The following is a 6,528-nucleotide window of genomic DNA, read 5'->3' on the forward strand; positions in this document are numbered from 1 at the left end:
GTATACAATGAGAGATCATTAGAACATGACCCATCGATCTGTTATAATAAATGAAGGAAAGTACTTATTCCAAGAAGAAGAAGGAGTCCTCAATAAGGAATTATTTTGTAACTCGAAGGTTACGATTGAAGGTCCTATAAAGATCTGAAGCTTTTTAGGATTAGCTGGATATTATTACTGAATTATCCAAGGCTTTTCTTCGATCGCGACTCCATTGACAGCTTTGACCCACAAAGGAGCTGTCTATACTTGGAATGAGAAGCATTGGAAGCTTTGAGAAGTCAAAGAAGAAGTTGTGTGAAGCACCGATTCTTTCATTACCCAAAGGAGTTGATGACTTCACGTTTATAGTGATGCCTCTGGAGTTGGGTTAGGATGTGTTCTGACCCAAATGGATAAGGTGATAGCATATTCATCGAGGCAATTGAAAGAGCATGAAAAGAACTACCCCACTCACGATTTGGAGTTGGCAGCGGTAGTATTTGCCCTAAAGATATGGAGGCATTATCTTTATGGCACAAAGTGTAAACTTTTCACTAATCATAAGAGTCTTCAATATCTCTTTAATCAGAGGGAATTGAACATGAGACAACAATGCTGGCCAGAGTTACTCAAGGATTATGACTGCGAGATACTTTACCACCCTGGTAAAGCAAAATGTGGATGTTGATGCTCTCAGTCGGAAGGTAAACCTTGAAAAGTAAAGGCCAAGAGCGTTGAGAATTGAATTTGTCTCGACAATTGTGGAAAGTATAAAGAAAGCTCAAGAGGAAGCTTTAGAGAAAAATGACCGAAAGGAAGCACGTTTGGGCAAAACGTTAGTATTCGGTACAAACAACCAAGAGTTGAAGGTATTCCAAGATAGGATTTGGGTACCTAAGACGGGCGGAGTAAGAGATCTTCTAATGGAAGAAGCTCACAAGACCATGTACTCGATTCATCCCAGCAGTAGAAAAATGTAGAGGGATTTAAAACCCTATTATTGGTGGCTGACGATGAAGCTCGATGTTGCTAGGTATGTGGCCGAGTGTGTAACTTGTGCTAGGGTTAAGGCACAACATCAGGAACCGTATGGGAGTTTAGAACCTTTACCCGTACCCATGGGTAAATGGGAAGACGTCACCATGGATTTTGTGACTAAAATGCCCAGAACAAGGAACGGTCACGACATGATTTGGGTAGTCGTTGATCGCTTCACTAAGAGTGCGCATTTCATAGAAGCCATCGAGAAATGGTCTATGGATAAACTCGTGAATTCTTATGTGAAGGAAGTATGAGGCTTCACGGTGTTTCGTTAACGATTGTATCCGATCGTGACAGCCGTTTTATCTCAATGTTTTGGAGGAGTCTATAAGAGGAAAAGCAGTTTATGGGACTTGAAATAGTCCATTAGATTGCTGAAAAGTTGTAAGTGATTAGGAAAAAGATGTTAGCTGCTCAAAAGAGCTATGGTGACAAGAAAAGACAACCGATATCATTCGAAGTTGGAGATTCGGTTTCACTTAAAGTCTCGTCGTGGAAGGGACTTATAAGATTTGGTAGAAGGGGAAAGTTGAGTCCAAGGTTTATTGGACCATTTAAAGTTCTTCAGAGAATCCGTAATCAAGCTTACAAGCTAGAGTTACCGGAAGAACTAGAGGGTATTCATAACACCTTTCATGTGTGTTATTTGAGAAAGTTCACGGGAAGTGTGCCCGACATAATTCCCATTTCTGAGTTAAGGTTGGACAAGAACAAGAGATTAATTGGAGAACTTGAGGCAATCGTTAACCGTAAGACTAAGAAGTTGTAACATAAGATAGTCGATTTAGTGCCTGTACGTTGGAAACATATAAATGGGCCAAATCCCACCTGGGAAACGGAGAGTGACATAGTGAGTCGCTACCCGTAGTTGTTTGTCGTTGTGTGATTCCGAGGACGAAATCATCCTAAGGGGGAGAGAGTTGTAACGCCCGTGTTTCTAGGCTAGGCATTAATATTGACATAATGGTCTAGGTTAACCTTTGTAACTCATTTAGAAGAAATGAAAAGGAATTATGTGAATTTTATGTGAAGTATGTGTTTTATGCTTAATTATTAGGGTTTAATTAATTAAAAATAAAAATAAGCGTCAAAATTAAAGTGTCAGATAAGCCCGATATCTTTACATAAAGTTGTAGTGGTCGAAACAAGGATTTCGGGGATATAAAGAATACCAAAATCCGAGTTATAACGAAGAAGTTATGACCTATTGAAGTTTCGCGACAAAACCGGCACGGTGCTGAATGTCGTAAAAAGTGAGTTTTTGATAAACTACTTTTTAGCCTTAGTAATCTAAACGAAAGTCGTAGTATTCGATAAACCGAGAAGTTCGATAAAAAGAACGCCCAAATCTGACTTCGTATGAGGAAGTTATGATTTTTCGAAGTTTCAGCGTAGCAGTAGACAACTAAAAACTCGAATTTTAGATCGAGCGATTTTTAGCCGACACAACCTAAACGAGAATTGAAGGTCTCGTCATTAGGAGCACAACGGTAAAAAGTCTGACGAGAACGGACGTCGGATGAAGAAGTTATGAATTTTTAACGGATTTCCTGTCCCGATCTGTTAAAAATAATAATATAAAATTTAAAGTCAAAATTAGCCGACGAAGTCTAAACGGAAGTTGTAGATCGTAATTTTAGCTACGCGTGCATATAAAGAACGTCAAAAACGGAGCTCGTATGCGAAAGTTATGGATTTTAGAAGTTTTGGCGCGAAAACCGAGAAATTTCGCATAGTCATAATTGCCACGTCACCCTCGCTTAGAAAGTGACACGTGTCCTGCTGAGTCACCTGGCTGCTGAGTCATTAGGCTGCTGAGTCACCGAGGCTGCTGAGTCATGCGAGCCACGTGTCCTCTTCTGATTCGACCGAGGAGGAGGCCCAATCCGAAGCAGCCAGCTCCCCAGCCGAAGCTTCGCCCAGCTGCCGCGTGTGTCCGAGCCTCGCATAGCCTAGCTCCGAGCCTCGCAGGTGCGCCAGCAAGCCGCGGTCCACTTAGAAGCCGACAGCGAGCCCTCGCATGTGCGAGCCAGGTGCGAGCCATGCGAGGCATGTGCGAGACCCTCTACGAAGCCTCTTAGCCGTCGGATCCGGAGACTTCTCAGCCGTTGGATCAAACTTCGGACCCTATAAATAGAAGGGTACCTGCGAGGGTTTCCGGTTACTTTTGGAATTTAGCCATTTTTAGCCCCTCTCTCCATATTTTCTTCATCTTAACATCCCGCAAAGCCCCGGTATCAATTGTAAAGCCCGGAATACCCCACGAAGAGCCCGAGAAGCCCGGAAAGTTTATCTTTTCGGTTTCGAAGCCCGACCTTTCGCAGAGCCCGGTTTCTCAATAAAACTCCCGGTTTTATTAGAAACGATCGTTTTAGGAAACGAATTGCTGCCCGATTTTCACCAAAATAAGTGAGTGTGTAGTTACTTTCAATTTACACATAGATATGAAGTATTTACCTTGAAATACGTGTTATGTGTAAATATATTAATTGTTTGACTGAAGTGACTGTTGAATTGATGTTTTATACAAGTTTTAAACTGTATATGCTTTTTATCTACAAAATATGTTGGGTAGAACATGGGTAGATGAAATAGTGGGTATGATGAAAGGTGAGTTGGATAAAGGAGATGATCAATAATATTGATCATAAGTTAAGGGTGAGTGGTGAAAATTTGAGAGAATCACTTACCCAAATTGTTGGCCCCCGTCATTCAGCAGAGTATGGATGACAACCATGGACTAGTCTAGACAGTCTATGGAACACTAGCAGGCCCGCAACCTGTAGGTGTAATGAACTATATGTTCATTTGCTGTACTCTAAAAACCCATTGACATGTATTGTAGGAGAGAACACCTGTAAATAATACTGTCGATAAATGAGAGCTATGGACTTAGCACATGTTGAATAAACTTTGGCAGCTATGGAATTAGTGCCCGTTGTATAAACCCCGGTCACGAGGTGACTTTGTATCTATTCCTTAGGATGAATCCTTAGGAAGGAGTGATAGTTGATTCTTAGGGTAAACCCTTAAGAAATAAATAAAATAATGGGTTTGGGGTAGTTAGGTTGATTGATTGATGTATAAACATAATAAATTTATGTATTGTGGGTTGAAAACCCTATATGCTCACCAGGCTTCCAAGCCTGACCCACTCAGCTGTTTATATTACAGGTAGAGGACCCCGAGCATAGTCGGATGATGATGATGAGTGAATTTTGGATTATAGGCCAGTAGTTACAAATAATTGTCGTAAGGCTTATAATGTCTTGTTTATGCTTTTGATCTGTATTGGAACATGACATCCCGAGGTTTTGATATAAAAAGAAATGATATATTTCTTAAAGAAAGGTTTTGACAAACTTTTATCATATTTTGTTTTGGGTACCAACTCCGCAACATCTTTTATAAACATTTCTCTGATTTGATTTTTAAAAAGCATAAATTAAATTGGTCTTTACTGGCCGTGAAATTTGGGGATGTCACAGATGTTCGGGTCTATTAAGACCACGCTGATTGAGACCTTTGATGAGCGTTATGCCGCTCTTTCTGAGGCTGCTGTTGCAGCGGTCACCACAGCTATTGTTGTCGCGAGGCTGCAAGGTGGTGATGCGTTGCTGTTCCGGGAGTTCAGCAACACAAAACCACTAGAGTTTGATGGGACCCAGGACCTAGTGGCAGCTATGAGATGGATTTCTGATATAGAGGGGTGTTTCTTCACTTGCTCATCTCCTGAGCATTTGAAGGTTCGGTTCGCGCTAAACCAGCTTCGCTTGGGAGCGAAGAACTATTGGAAGTTTGTGACAGCGCATTTTACGCCTGCTGAGCTTGCGGCAGTGACCTGGGAGAGGTTCACTGCCATGTTCCGAGATGAGTACGTTCCCCAGGTGGAGAGGGAGCGTTTGGCACAGGAGTTTCTGACCCTCAAGCAGGGTACTGAGTCAGTTACAGCGATCACCAGGATGTTCCATGAGAGGGCGATGTTCTGCCCTGAGCACGTGTCCACTGAGCAGGCACGTATGAGCCAATATTTGAGTATTTTGAGGCGAGACATTCGGGAGTTCGCGGCGAACTCCTCGTACCAGACATTTGTTGAGCTTCAGGCAAATGCCCGGAAGAGGGAGATCGAGCTGGAGACTCAGGCCAGGGAGGAGGCAGAGTCTCAGGGGAGGGATCGGCGACCGACACAGTCTCAGCCGGCAGCCAAGCGGGCCAAGCCCGCTGATCCCAAACCAGGGAGCCAGAAGGGCCGCACTTGTGGGAAGTGTGGCAAGGGTCACGATGGAGTCTGCAGAGCAGGATCTTGCTACAAATGTGGCAAGGAGGGGCATATGGCCAAGGATTGCCCCAAGGGGTTTGTAGTGTGCTTCCACTGCAATCAGACCGGACACCGGAAGGCAGAGTGTCCGCAGTTGCGAGGGTCATCTCAGGGAGCACCTCAGGGATCTGCCCCTTCCGCCATCAGAACTACAGAGAGTCGGCCAGTGAAGGCCGAGGCGCCGAGGGCACGAGGGAGAGCCTTTCAGCTGACCGCGGAGGAGGTCCGCGCAACGCCCGATGTCGTGGCTGGTATGTATTATTTCATGTATTTATTTTGATGTTGAGATATTATGCTTATGTTATGTTATGCGTAGGTACTTTTCTTGTGAATTATGTACCTGCCTTGGTGTTATTTGACTCGGGTGCGAGTCGGTCTTTTGTATCTTTGGCTTTTAGTCAGCATATCAGTGTTAGTCGTGAGGCGTTGAGTCGGCCTCTGAGAGTTTCCATAGCTGATGAGAGGGTGATATATGCCACGGAGGTTCTCCGAGGTTGCGTAGTCGAGATTTTCGGTATTGAGTTCCCGATTGATCTGGTTCCTATTGCGATGGGTGATGTCTGCGTCATTGTGGGCATGGATTGGTTGAGCAGATTCGGTGCGGTTATCGATTGTGAGCGACAGCTGGTGACCATACGAGACCCTAGTGGGGGAGTTCTTTCGGTGTACGGCGAGGGTACACATTCAGGGTCAACGTTTTGTTCGGCCGCTAGAGCGAGGCAGTGTCTACAGCAGGGCTGTAAGGGTTTTGTGGCGTATGTGATGGATACGCGGGTAGATTCAGAGAGGCCGAGTTCAGTTGAGGAGGTTCCGGTGGTGCGTGAGTTCCTGGATGTGTTTCCCGAGGAGTTGCCGGGTGTGCCTCCTATGAGGCAAGTGGAGTTCAGTATCGATTTGGTTCCGGGGGCCGCGCCTATCGCCAAGGTGCCTTATCGCCAGAGATGCAAGAGTTATCCTCGCAGCTTCAGGAGCTGCTGGGGAAGAGGTTTATTCGGCCGAGCAGCTCGCCGTGGGGAGCGCCTATCCTGTTCGTCAAAAAGAAGGATGGTTCACACCGGATGTGTATTGATTACCGGGAGTTGAACAAGCTGACGGTCAAGAATCGTTACCCGTTGCCGAGAATCGACGATTTGTTCGATCAGTTGCAGGGAGCATCTTGGTTTTCCAAGATCGATTTGAGGTCTGGA

Source organism: Lactuca serriola, chromosome 7 (genome assembly GCF_051521515.1).
Source record: "Lactuca serriola cultivar US96UC23 chromosome 7, Lser_US96UC23_V15, whole genome shotgun sequence".
Classification (NCBI taxonomy): Eukaryota; Viridiplantae; Streptophyta; class Magnoliopsida; order Asterales; family Asteraceae; genus Lactuca; species Lactuca serriola.